This window comes from Takifugu rubripes, chromosome 13, assembly GCF_901000725.2.
Source record: "Takifugu rubripes chromosome 13, fTakRub1.2, whole genome shotgun sequence".
NCBI classification, from domain to species: domain Eukaryota; kingdom Metazoa; phylum Chordata; class Actinopteri; order Tetraodontiformes; family Tetraodontidae; genus Takifugu; species Takifugu rubripes.
In genome coordinates this window covers 19,388,502-19,403,013 of record NC_042297.1, presented here as the reverse complement: position 1 = coordinate 19,403,013, position 14,512 = coordinate 19,388,502, and the positions used below count along the sequence as shown (strand labels likewise).

Genomic DNA, 14,512 nt, shown 5'->3' with positions numbered 1-14,512 from the left:
ACCTGCTGCTGCTCTGGATGCTGGTTGTGTTCTTCTTTCTTCTTCTCTTCCTCCTCATTGGTAGCTGCTCACGTCTGGGGTCAGACTCTCTGACCCATGTGCAGCGCGTGGTGGGGACGATGGGAAATTGCACAGCCTCCAGAACTCATGAAATCACATCAAGCAGACAGAGAAGCTGATGCCTCCGAGGGATCAGTTTAATTACATTAATGTCCCTGATTTCTGAAATTCTGCCTGACATCCGTGTTGCCTCATTTGCTGTTGTTTTCCTGTTTGTTTGCATGTTATGCTCGAGGTCCTTTTGTCCCGAATCTCTAATATCCATTGGATAAAGAGTGGCTGTAATCACGCCGGCCTGCCTTGTGCCTCGTCTGCTGCAAATATATACGTCCCTCTCACGTCTTATTACAGCTTATTACTGCAGCCATGTGCGCGATCACTTCATGCCTTTGTCATGTGTTAATAAGTTTTGCATTGTTGTCTTACGATGCCATTTAAAATAAGATAAGATAAAACTAGAGCCATCCTTTTTAACCGGGGGGCAAATTATCATTTGACCTTTGCAACTAAAACCTTTTGTGCCAACGTCACTATTTGCTGATCACATTTAAAACACGTGTGACGGCGCCGGGGAGCACGGGTACGCCGTCATCGCAGCGGCGAGATGTTAAAAGGCTCTTCTGCTCTCGCGTAGAGCGAGGGGGCTGCTGTGTTTTCCCGCTTTCACAAACAGAGCGTTTTGGAATTTTCAATGGCAGAATTTCTCATTATGATGTATGGGTGCAGAAAAGAGCCGAGCAATCCGATCTGTTTTCCTGGTGCGCCGTGCACCACTGTAATAACGGTGGCGTTCGGCGCTACGTTGATTCCATCTTGGCTGTTCTGCAATAATTCAGCGGAGGAGGAGGGGCGGCTTGTTGGGGAGGCACCATTTTACTCCTCCAATCCCCCCTCGCCACCAATGGAATATAATCCGCTGTCTCCTGACCTTCAAATCATGCAGCGCTGCAGTCATTTCAATTGGCCCGGCCGCCATTAGCGTGAAATGTCCTCTAGCCACTCTGCTTCTGCACATGGAAGATTTTCTTCCACCCAGCATGGTTTCCCTCCTCTACTTTTCTCCTTCCCTCCATCTCACATTCTATCCAACATGCCCCCTGAAGCCTGACTGAGATGAAGGGTGGGGAACCCCTTGCACTAAGGAAATGAGCCACCACAGGAGATGCTGTTGGTCAAAAGACAGAATGAAAAACACTCACTCCATTGGACGCTGATATGTTTGTTTTGCGCAGTGTTCCCTCATAAAAAAGAAAAGGCTTTACTACATATCTCACACTACAGACTTTTGGCTTTGTGCGATTTTATAGCGCCTAAGTGCTCGGACGACCTTTACAAGTGACATTTTTGTTTAGCAGGATGCTAACACGCCCAGTAATTTACTGTTTCTCCCCGAGATTTTTGTCAGAGGTGTCGTGAAGCTCCAGCGACATCAAAATCCGAATCAAGCGGCGTGATTGATGCAGCCGGTTTTATGATGGCGCGCCCGAGGTACTTAACTCGGCCAAGTTCATCACATGCGGGACAGCCGGAGCGCCGCGCGTCATACTTGAAAGATAAAGTGACTGGAATCACATGCCAAAACCCAGCGTGTATTATATTGCTAGATAGATAGATCAATTATTGAAGGGGGACATATTTGATATGATCTGAATATTAAAAATATATCAGAGGGCAAACAACACTCGTAGCTGTCTTCAGAGCTGCGCTGAGAGATGTGTGTCAAATCTCCAGAGAGATGCTTTATTCAGAAGGGTCAAGAGGCTCCGGGGCTGTTTGATATGACGCAAGAATATTTTTATTTAATTTCTGTTGCTCGTTTGAGAAGAAAATGTGTCAGCCGTACCTTTTGAAAATTAGGTTTATCATAGGCACGCCTCTGGAATTAAGGTTTCGCCATATTCATAAGGACAGATAAATATCTAGTAACCCAGAATGCAGCAGATTAAATATGCACATATCTTTAAATCTTGGTGGGTTTCCTGTTTCTGAAAGACACACGGCCTGGCTCACCCTCTCACGTTTATGATGGTTCTGGTGAGAAACGCGCCGGCCTGCTGCTGATAATGACGGCGTGCCAGCTTTGGAAATAAAAAATAAAAAAGCCACTGACCCGGGTTCAGCGTGCAAACCGATGAGATTGATTAGCTCCGATAGATAGCCGCCGCGTCCCCCGGATCTCACTCACATCCTCGTCTCAAACCTTCCCCGAAGTCTATTTGTCTGACTGGTTGTTATTACACACAGTTTGTGATTAATGACCCCGCCGGGGTCCATCCATAACGCCGTGACCTCGGGGTAAAATTGAAATGCATGCAGAGGATGCAGAGCATTCTGATAATATTGCCCAATATACTTAGCAGCCATTACATTTGTTGGCACTGCTGAAAATAAAACAGAGGGGCTCCGAGGGTTCACATCAACAGGACCACTCTAAGAAATAGACTTATTGGAATTGCATTAAGTTGATTAGACTGAGAAATGAATACTATTTACAGTGGAGCGGCGTTAAGCGCCCTTGTTTCTCCCAGCTGCGGGACGGCATTGACGGACAGTCAGCATCAATTAAATCTCCTGATCTGTGTATCCTGAGAGGTCGGACTTGTTGTCTTCCAATAAAGCCGGTCTGTGGCGGCAGAATGTTTCATTTCCTCCTGGAGATTGCCCCCAGTAATGCCGGGTGCTTATCGGAGTCCCGGAAAAGGGCTGCAGCAACAGAGCGTTCCGATGCTCGGTACCCAGATTAACCTGAGGCCATCGCTCGCAGCCTTTCTAAGCAGCATTCGGGCCTGTTTATTTGCACTGAACTGTAGCCATTTAGGCTCGGAAGCCCACCGGCTTTCCAGCCACGGCCGTTGTGTTTGGTTGGAACGTTACATTGTGCTCTGCCTTGTTGCAAATAGGGGTTGAATATGCACGTTGACGCGGTTTCTTTGAAAGGGAATCCGTCTTTAGAATTCTCTATGTGGTTGTATGTGTCTGTTTGTGCAGATGAAAATGAAAAATGGGCTCAGGGAAGGACAGGGTTGTGAGGGGGCCAAGCTGTCCCTGGCCATTCATTCTCTCTGGCCCCCTGTCTAATTAATGGGCCACGTTCATACACGTTATTGCACCAGAGGGTCTGTCACTCATTAATCATGTGACCTTCTGAGGCACAGTTAATGACCTTGGAGGAGTAGATCAGCTGGAGATGGCTGAAGCTGCGGAATTAAATTGTTTCTGGAAGTGGTCACGGTCACATCAGGCGCTTTAACAGCCCTCCAGCTCGGACCCTCTCTTGTTACACCTCGGCCCGCGCCTCACCCGCAGGTCGGCGCGCTCTGCAGCAGGGATGGGCCGGGAGGGGGGGGGTTAAGTCACAAGGGCCCGGGATTAGAGCGGGCAGGGCACGGAACCAACGTGGAGCTCAGATCACTGGGCTCTAACTGTGTCGGCTGATTTCCTGCATGACCACAAACCTTCAGAGCAGACAGAAAGATCCAACTTGTGTCAACTTTACATAAAACTTCATAATTCATCTCGGAGCGGCGACTCAATCTGCTCCTCGTTTACGCCCCTTCAAATTCTCAGAACTTTATGATCCCCAAGCTGATTTTATCCATTTTGAAAAAAAAAAAATCTAATCTTTATTAAAGTCTGATTGTTAAGTCAACTGGCACAAAATCTAATTAACGCAATTGTAAAAATGCTTTGATCAATAATATTACAGTGGGACCAATTAATTAAATCATGCTAATCAGGCTACCATCATGCTAAATATTTTAATTGGATGTATTTTTTCTTTTAAAAATACAGCTTCAATTCTTAAACATCTTCCCTGCCTTGTTTCTGTCATGACATTTTGGTGCAACTGCTTCTAAATAGGCTGTTTTAGGACAGAAGTGGGACTGACGCACACTTAATCATTCACAATTTTAATAAAGCAATAATTGTAATTTTATCTTAGTTCTTCACGCTGCTGTGATGGTTGATGAAGAGTGAATACTGATGTTCATCAGTGTATTAAGATGAAAACCCTAAATTTACCAGCTGTTCATTTTAAGTCTCAAATTAGCAACCAGTGACCAAACGTAATAGTTACTGTTTAGTTATTACATGTACACTGATATTAAGCATTTCAATGTTATTTGAATAAAGAGTCGTTTTTGTCTTATATTCTATTTCAGTAAAGACTTCAGAGATGGGGGGGGTTATTTTAAAACTACAGTCTTATTTTACGTGCGCCACATTCATAATTAACAACTTCAACCTCCATCATCCGTCCAAAGTTGAAATGATGATGATGACATCATCACGTGCACCTGCCTCTCGCACCCTCCTCGCTCAGATGCTGGTGACATTGAAATGGAGGGATTTTGTTTATCCCTGTCGTTGTTTATTTAACATTTTGCTCATCTCGTGTGTGTGTGTGTGTGTGTGTGTGCGTGTGTGTGTGTGTGTGTGTGCGTGTGGTTCAGATAGACTGTTTTTAAGACAGCCCTCGCAGACAGCGAGCAAACACTCCGCAGCATCATCAAACACAAGCATCTTCAACTTTCGCCCTCTGCAGCGAGACGTGGCTCAACATCCTTTTTTTAGTCTCCGGCTTGTTCAAAATTAACCTGCTGGGTCAGATTTCCAACACGTTCCGGCTCCATCGCGCCAAAAAAGCAACACACGTGCATTGTCCTCATTAGGGCGAACCTGTGTTCTTTTTTGAGGGGGGGGGGGTTATGAAGTCAAAAACGACACTTTCACTGTGTCGGTGCCCAGAACCACGTGCAAACACACACACACACATGACTACACACACACGGTGCTATTGTTCTTGCTCCATCTTCTCCTCCCTCAGTGCCATCTTCCTTCCCTCTCTCCTTCCACCAGCTCTCTCTCCCTCTTCCAAGTGCAGGCTTGATTAATATTTTCCACTGTTCCGTAACCATGGCAATAAGGTCACTGCATATGATACTTAATTGAATCTTCCCAGTGCTTTTGTGAGCATCTCCTGTGTCCGGACAATAAAAATCTTCCACTGATGACTCCAGCCCCCATCCTCTGCTCCACTCCCCTCTATCTTCCTTTTCATTTTCTGTCCCATGAATTTATTCATTTGTTTTCTTCTGCCACCCCCCCACCCCCTCGGCCTCTTTCTGACGAAGCCTACCTTGTCCTGTCAGATTTCTCTTAAACATTGTCCTCTTAAATGGCTCGTCCTTCACCCAGCAGCGGGCTACTTTCATTTTTACAGCATGAGCGCCAATTCATGTCTTTTTTTGTTTCTTCTTTTACACACACCTTCTCGAGCACTTCTTATTGCTCTTTAATGACAGAGTATTACAACGTTCCGAGCCCCTCTTTCTGCAGCCTTTCATTTGCGTTTTATTATTTCTCCATTTCTGTTTCCACTGTTTCCCCGCCGCATCTGCAAACCCAAATCAGCGGCGTGTGCAATTATTAAGCTGATTTGATTTCACTCTGATGACTCAAGTGGTGAAACAGAAAGCTCGAAAGGCAGGAAACCATTAGTATTCCGAGTGATCCACAGACTCAGGGTGCCCCCCCCCCTCCCCTGCCCCGGGCAGGTGTTCTCATTAATGCCCCAACAAGTTGAGACCCTTGACGACATGGACGTAAGAGGGAGACATGTTTCTCTCCGCAGAACACACAAACACAAGAGAAATTCATGCTGACCGACTCTTTGTCCATGCAAATACGGAGAGTAATCCACGACAGGAGGGATAGAAAAACACTGGAGTGGTGGAGTGAAGAGGGAATGTTTGTTTCTGGGGGGTTCAACACGAGCATGAGAAGGTTTCAGAAACTAAAAATATGCCTGTAAAACATCACAGAGCTTGACGAGACCTCCCGAGTCTCACGTGCTGAACTCTGAGTCGTGCCACTTTCAACGTGAAAAAGTGAGAATCCTGTCAGTTATTGTGTGTTGAAAGTGAGTTTTTTTTTACAGCGTGTACACAAAAGTGCTTCGGTACATTAGTACAGCCGGCGGAACTTTGATGGCGAATGAATTTTACACGCTAATTTTGGTTCTCCTGACCCCAACCTTAACAATAGCATATATATTTATATATCTCTATATATACATTTTCCAACATATGCATGCGGGTTGTTGTAATAATGTTTTTTTTTAAATCATGTTTGCCTTTCTGTGTTTGCTTCCTGGCTTTGAGGGCATAAGAAAAGAAAAAAGTACAGCGTCAAAGCCAGTGACATATGATTTCAAGCAAAACAATGATTACCTTCCATGGCGGTACACGGCTTCTTCAGAAAAAGGCCTTTTTTTATGCTATTACATAGTAAGTTGTGTTCTGCTCCGTTGTAATAAAAGTGTGGAAACGATCTTCAAGCAATCATTAAACTCAAATGAGAGAAAGAAAGATAGGGTGAGACACGGGACCGCGGAGAAAAAAGTACGCATCAGATTTGACATATGTACCATAAAAAAACCATTAGCAGTTAGCTACAATCTGAAGTGACAGTCTATCAATAATGCCTCTCTGAAAATAGGACAGGTTTGTTGCTGTCTTTAAATCACCAGGGACTCCATATGGCAGAAAAGCATACAGATATAAGAAATGCATTAAGGCTGGATGTTAATGGGTTGGGGGGGTGGGGGGGGTGTCGTGGGACAGTGAGGGGCAGGGGCTGACATCGCTCACCTCTCACTGGGTCACATGCTTGAGACACCTTCCTGCTCTGCTTGTTATAGTCCGATTTAATAGCTGATACGGATTATTGGGGCTGTAATGGGCACCTGAAGCTGCTCTTTAAATGCAGTTGTTGTTTAATCGTCATTAAAACTCTAACCAAGCATGAGCGGCTTCCATGCGAATGTTAATGACCTCTGACCCAGTGAATGCTGGGAGTGAACCTGTTGACCTCCATGAGGAATAAACAATGAACCAAAGAACTCAAGTAGAAGTGTTTTGAATATGCATTTTTAATTGCATTTACTGCAGCAAGTTCCAAAAATCCTCCCCCCCCCCCCCCTCTCTCTTACACACACGTATTAATTGATTAGCCCCTTCCTCCCTAATTACCCTTTTGTATACAATCAAACTTTGTGTTACTTATGAATGGTCCTATTAATGAATGGGACATGCACACATTGTCCCCCCGGAGCAGAATGTGCTCTCTGTCTACCTCTGTGTTAACCATGGCTGCACATGGAGCCTATAGAGTGCCCATCTGCTCCTCGTGCGCGCCCCTCGTGTGCCCTGCTCCGACCATGTGCCGCTGTAACAGGCAGCCATTGTAGCAACAAGTGTCTGCACATTGCCGCGCCTGCCAGCTCCCCTCTCTTGGCAGAAAGCCTGCTTAGCTGCCCACCCCCTTTACGAGGAGAAAGACTTTGATTGTGCCAGGGGAGAGAGCTTAGGGGGCAGATGGGAAAGCGAGACGAGGAGGCGGGGGTGGATTTCATTTACATAGGGCTGTTTAGACGACACTCATCTGATTTTAAACGGCCCCAAAGCAATTAAGGGTCATTAGTCCTTTTGTTTTCTGTTGTGGTGCAATGTTGTAGCCATGGCTGAGGGACACGCCTGTGGGAATGCAGCATTAGTGGCAGCGGCGGGGGGGGGGGGTGTCTCCCACCCGGCCTCCCCATTCAAGTCTCCTCCTCTGCCATTGACACGGCTTTGCTCTGTGTGTAAACAAACATGGAGCTCCAGGCTGGCACTGGGGGGGGGGGGGGGCATGGCAGAGGCCTAGCTCTGGAGTGTGCAGCTGGTTCAGCAGGCTGCTTATCCCAATTATCTCCCCATCATCACCACAATGCCCCTCATATGTTATCATTTACAAATTGGCAGCATTCAATTAAATTCACTTCTGTCCCAAACATGCGTTCACCTGGGTTTTCTTTCTCCACGGACGCCCGTTGGATTCTTTAAATAAACAGCGTCATTCAGATGCAAATCCAGCGCTGTTTAACACAAATTGTGGCTTTATGGTTTTATTTTTGTGTTGACATACGGTCGCAGGAATCATATCTACACCACTCGATTGCTTTCTATGTGCTGAAGTGGAAATGAAACGATTTTAAAAGATCTCTATGAATATAATAGCGCTCTAAAGAGGGGACGTGAACAGACCACTGTGTGCTTGTGTGTTTTAAATAAAACATAATATGGTGAATAACTTTACCTCAAGGTCAATCACACAACAGTTGTAAAAGCCGGAGTGCATTCTTCAATATGCTTATGCGTGTACGTTCCATTACTCACCGGGCAGGCTGTTACGCGTTAGGAACCCTGGCGCGGTGAAAAAGCATCGGAGGCAGCAAAAAGACATCGAATGTGGGGAATGTGAATGCTCGGATGTCCATTTCTGTGGCTATAAGACCTGCTGCGGTTGGTATAGAAAAACACTTACTGGTAATGTAAATAGCAAGACGGCATAAATCAGGAGCCGCGCAGCCTGGGAGAAGATTGTGTAATAGTTATTGCGAAATGAAGTGGCATTGGGATCAATATCTCACTATATCTCACTCTGGCGTAATGGCACCGAGGCAAGCTGGAGGCCAAGGGAGTCCGGCCCCACCGCCCCACCGTGCTCCTATAAATCTGCCCCGCCTGCTTATTAAAGTGCATAGGCAATCAGCAGCAGCCATGCGAAAATACACCACAACGCCTCGTTTCGGGTCAAGGGTCAAAGGCCACGTGAGGCCACGCCGTCATCCTAAATCAGATGGACGCGCGGGAGGGTTGGTTACAGCAATGTGTTAATTGTTTCTCTGTAAATAGGAAGTTGAATATGTGATGTCAGGGGAACCGCCAAAGGGCTTCGGGACTGTTTTTGCATAAAAGATGGTCGATGGGATTTGTCTGCAGTCCTGAATGATCAGCGTCATTTAATATATCCCAGAATATTCACAAGAAAAAGGTCACAAAATGTATGATTGTTTTTATGATCATTCATTTCCTGCCATATCTCCAATATTCACAGATATTTTGGATCTTTTCTTGTTGAGGGCTGAATGTCGACTGAGGAAGAATGAGGAGAAAACGTAAAAAAAAATTGTCGTGTTTCATGAGAGAACTTTTATGCATTTTATACACAACACATCCGTGCGCGTGTATCTTTTCTTGTCCTCAGGTCACAATATAAGTTTATAAGAAACAGCGGAGCGCCTGCAGGCAGAAATGACGGGCGAACCTTAATATGGTGATAATAGTTGCCTTAGATTTGCCAGATTATTTGGGTTTTATCCGTCTTCGTGCAAGATTTGGGGGCAAGCTGAGTGTGGCCCGGAAGGCAGATGTTATTGGGCGGGAAGATGTGGGCAAAAGAGTAGGAAATGTAATTGTAATAAAAGTACGAGCAGCTGTTCAGAGAGGATTGGAGGCTGATGCACTTCTCTTGTGTTTTGCAGGACTGTGGAGGAATCTCTCATCTTCTTCTTCTTCTTCTGATTTGGTAAGTGCCGATAAAACTACGAATTGGAAATACTTTTTTGTCATTTTTATTTTGTCTTTATTTCCTACAACACGCTGGTTTCCTAAAATACACAAAATAAAAACAGTAGGTAAAGTTGAAACATGTGACTTCATTGACAAAGATTCCAGAGGTAGTCTCAAACTTTAAATTTGATTCTCAGAATTGTTTTTTTCATATTTAAGATGCTTTAAATGGTTTGGAAGCAGAATGTTATCACCTACATGGCTGCCCTAAGTTCGCTCCTCTTCCTCTGCCAATACGGCCTCCGTCATGACTCTCACATGTGGACGGTGGTGACTTCCTGTTTGTTATGTGACCTTGAACCTCGTGAACTGGGAGTGAAGGTGAGGCGACCGTTAAAGGTCAGGAGAAGGGATGGAGTCACCACTCCAAACCCACGTCAGGTGTTACTCTGAACAAGCACTGATGTCTGGAACTCACATCTAGATGTTTGCCCCGCGATGACCTTTGCCCTGCTCGAGCATCTGTGACCAGCGTCTGACCCCTAATCCGCTCCTAAATGGTTCGACAATAGAGAGACTTATTGATCTGGTCAGTCATCTGGCAAAAGGGTCAAGAGCGTGCTGAAGAGCCCGGCTCTGCTCCATGTCTGCAGGTCCATTTCTGTCACCTACAGCGACGGGTGTGCACGTGCGCCCACGCACGTGTGTGCATGTGTGGGTGTGTTTGTGTGCGTAGGCTTCTTGCATCTTTCCCAATCTCACTCTCTTTGCTGTATTAATTAGAATTGTATCTAAAATAACAGAACAGCATCAGGCGGAGGTTGTTGGACTTGATACTCCGGTAGTGTGTCCTGGGCTAACACACACACACACACACACACACACACACACACACACACACACACACACACACTCTGCTCCTCTCATTGTGCTGGCCAGCTCCCACATTTGTTCAGACAGAAGAACAGAGAAAACAGAAACTCTCCTTCCAGCCACCAGTTCACACACACACAAAGCTTCCCTCCCTCCCTCCCTCCCTCCCTCCCTCCCTCTCTCTCGCGTCTCTTAGATTCTTTTGGAGTGACTGTGATAGAGAAACATCTGGCAGGAGCAGCAGTTTTCTTTGCCTGTGTTTTTGCGGGGAGATCAGGCCCTCAGATAATCTGTCTCCCTCCTCATTAAAGGAGCTGAATAAACACAGGCCTCTTCCAGTTGTTCCTATGAATTTCCTCAGTAGGCGTCAGGAGACCCGAGAGGGGGCTACCGGATCAAAGCTGCCGGTGTGTGCTGAGAGCGAGAGTGCGTTCCGGGGTTGGAACCATTACCTTTTCCCCAGGAGCCCCTGAGGCCCCAAGGTCACCCGCTGTCAGCTCTTTGACCCTTGCTCAGAGGAGGAAGGGAAGGAGGAAAAGGGAACAGAAAAGGAAGGAGGAAAAGTAAGACAGGAATGACGAAAGCAGCAATCCCACTCTGAAAAATGAGCATTGTGGGTATTTAGGAACGTGCCATTCGGAGTACTTCCTGTTTCCCTGCACTTGCTGGTGATCAACTTAGAGGGGCACTGGTTCACAGGAAAAAGTTTGAATGAACCTGAAGGCAAATAAATGAGAAATAAGCAGGAAAAAGAAGCAATAAAATCAGCAGTAAAAGCGCCGGAGGACAACACCTCGGCCTGTATTTCGCCTCACCCAGAAACATGATAAAATAGATCAAACTGGCCAAAAAAAAAAACAGAAAAAAACCATACTAATATTAAATGGTCACGTAATTCACTTAACCTGGCGACTACCTCTAAATGAGGGTGCAGACCGTTCTGGAAATGGCCAGAATGTTGTTGCCCGTGTGTTGCTGTGTGTGCATGGGCCCCTGTGTACGTGTGTGTGTGTGAGCCTGTGTACAAATGGCCCCGTGGTCGTCATCAGGCTCCCATCAGCTCCTCCATTAGTTACTGAGCTGTGGGTCCGTGCTCGAGCCTACCTGCCCTGAATACAGATGAGGAGAGGGGACTAGGAGCAGCAAGCACAATGAAGACAAACACACACACACACACACACACACACACACACACACGCAAAGGGGACAGCATTAACATCTCATGTACTTAGACGCAAAGTGACGTATTTTGACACACACATAATTGGAGTAATTGCATTTGCACAGAGAAGTGACTGAGATGTTGTGTCAAATGCATTAAATAGGGGGGAAATATATGATGCATTTATTTCCTGATAAAATTGTACATGTCTGATTAGCGCTTTTCACTGGATGCCGACTGCCGTGGAGAGTACTTCATCTGGCCCTGGCAGATCATAGCTTACACACTGCGAAATAACGTCACACACTGCAGAGTACACACACTGGCAACCCGGCACAAAAGCAAATACGGCCACACACTTGTCTTCCTCCAGAGCCACACACACACAGACACACACACACACTCTGGTGACTGTAAATCTGCAGGCAGTCATTACACCGAGCCGAGCAAACACGCAGCCGCCACGCTCGCCGGTAACGCTTTCGCATGTGCACAAACACAGGCTGAATTAATGTGGAAGAGGGACCATGTTTGAAAATGATGGATTGTTTGCACTCGAGTCAGCTCGAGGTTCCCGCTCCCACTTTTTTTGTGATTAAAAAAAAAATAAAAAAAATTATATCAGTCTCCCTTGTGGCGAGAAATTACAATTCACAAAACGGATCAAATATTGTGGAAATAAAGAAAAGAATGACCTCGCGTTGCGCTGGATTTGAATGGCGTTTTTCATCGTTGGGAGGAATCAAGAGATCCAGGTTGAGTTGGAGGCCAAAGACCAAAGTGGTGTCTGGAGTTCAAATTGGAGCCAGAGGGCACGAGGGCCTGCAGATGGAGAAAGGGTGTGTGACAGCTTCTGTGTGTCCCCCTGCCTGTTCAATGGGACCCCTGGGAGACCCGGGTCACAAGGCCTCCCGTCAGCACCCCCATCCCCCCGATTACTGTGCCATTTAAAGCCACCCAGCATCTATTTCCTCCAATAAAAACTAATAACCTTTTCTGTCGGAAATCACAGCAGCTCTCGAGCGCCGGGGCACAGGCCCGGCTGGATGGCCTGTAATTGTGGTCCAGAACTCCTCCTTTCCTTTATTTTTTGCCGTGATCTGTTTTGGGTTTTTTTTTTTTTCCTGGTCCTCAGCGATTTGCGGCTGATTGCCCCGCACTCAGTAATCAGACGGGGGGCAAAAAAGCAGCTGAAGGAGCTTTTATAATTGTTGGAGATTTGAAGGCAGTTGGACTTTCAATTCTGTCAAATATGGCTGCGATGGAGCCAAATCCCAGATTACACCGGCGCAGTTGTGAATGTTTGAATCCATTTTTGGCGTCACTTTGGGATCCAAACCCAGTCCGTGCATCCGGAAGCACTCCCTACGGGTTCCTCCGAGGCTTGAATCCTGTTCCGACATATTTCCTGATACGCTGCTAAATCATACTGAGTCTATCATTTTGGCAATCCACTTGTTTTGATTTGCTTTATTATTTGCTGTAGTGATTCATGGTTGTTTATATTCTGTGTTTGCACAGTAGATTGTGATATACAAGGTTTTAGCTGCAGCTCTTTATCTTGAAGAATATCACGTTCTTTATAAGTAATACAGAATGCAGCGCGCTTCTTTTCTTTTCCTGTGGTGTGTTTTTGTCATTTAATGTAATTTTCTCCTACAATGGCTTCGAAAGAAGATGTACAGAAGCTCTCGAACCAGTAAATCTTTAATCTACTGTCTGTATGTATTAGGTTGGAAATAAACAAATATATTATTGTCACCCGAGCAACCACGTATTCCTTTTGCAGCTATTCCTGTCAGCCACTGCTGTTTTTAAAGGGCGAACACAGCTGTGGTTATAGAAAATTCTCACTCAGCCATCATAGCAAGTTCCGTTTAAATAAAAGGTTTATTGGGCCAGTTTCCGCTTGGAGGATTCGTGGTCGTCCGTAGCAGGTAGCCTTAGCATCCCCATTCTTTGCTGTCCCTACTTTGTCCAGATTTGGCAAAAGTCCAGCAGAAAGTGTCAAGTAAAAAAAGAAACACCGTTTGTAATGATGGTCGGCAACTTTCGAAGGTTTGTCAATGTTTGGGAATGACTGAGGTCGCTCAGATGTAGCGTGTAGGACAGGTCTGCTTCCGCTTGCTAGCTAAAGAGCTCTTAGCAGCGTTGCTACCTTCTGCACCCTCCTCTGACCACAGAGACACGCAGCCAAAACCCTTTCCTTGGTCCCAGTGTTTGGTCTGGGATTGTGTCTACTGTATATATTTCACAGCATTATGGATTTCTTTTTAAAGGTTTCATCTATTCTTTACATTTTTTTGGGGGGGGTGAATCAGTATGATGAAGCTTTGGACCCCCAAAGAAACACAAGTGCCAGTTTTGTCCAGATTTTCACTCACTTTTGTTCCGTGTTTCAGCATTTTGAAAAGACACTTGTTGCTGTCTGAGTGGTGTCGCCGTCCGTATCTGGAGAGCAACAAGAACTGAGAGTTAACTTCAACCAGGCCGAGACTTGTTGAAAGTTTACGTCTGTTTACACAGGCCGAAGAGGAGACTGTGCAGCTGTGGACCTTTATTATGACTAAGATGGGAAACTTTCTCCTCCCAGTCTGGTGCTTTCTGACCGGAAAAGAAGCAGAAACACTCACATGACCTGCGCTGAAATCCCCCAAAACCTGTTAACTCAATTAACCAGGCTTAACTGCATTTGCAGCTCTCGTCAGCCAATCACAGCTCCGGCCGGACGGTGTAGCACAGGTGTAGATGTGTCGTTCCTTCGCTCCCTTCTACGCCCATTCATTTCCAGTTAAACGCAGCTTATTCCTCATCAGGATTGTGGGAGGTGCTGGAGAATATATCAGCACTCCCAGTGAGAGGCAGAATTACATCCCAGACAGGTCACCACTCATACACTCACACCTGGGGGCAGTTTAAGGTCTCCAATCAAGCTAGTGGTGCATGTTCTATTCCAGAAGACCCACACAGACCCAGAGAAGATGCAAACTCCACATGCAACGGCCACATAAAAATTGCTCCT

The 14,512-nt window shown here is 46.0% G+C and overlaps 1 protein-coding gene across 2 annotated transcripts in view; it reads left to right on the top strand.

The window, feature by feature from the left end:
• The window catches only part of zfhx3b (zinc finger homeobox 3b), a 170,162-nt gene that overhangs the window by 3,985 nt on the left and 151,665 nt on the right, over positions 1-14,512 (top strand). For both annotated transcript variants that reach the window (XM_029846549.1, XM_029846548.1), the window contains exon 2: positions 9,428-9,471. The gene's annotated coding sequence lies outside the window, so the exon portion shown is untranslated. The remainder of the gene's footprint in view (positions 1-9,427; positions 9,472-14,512) is intronic.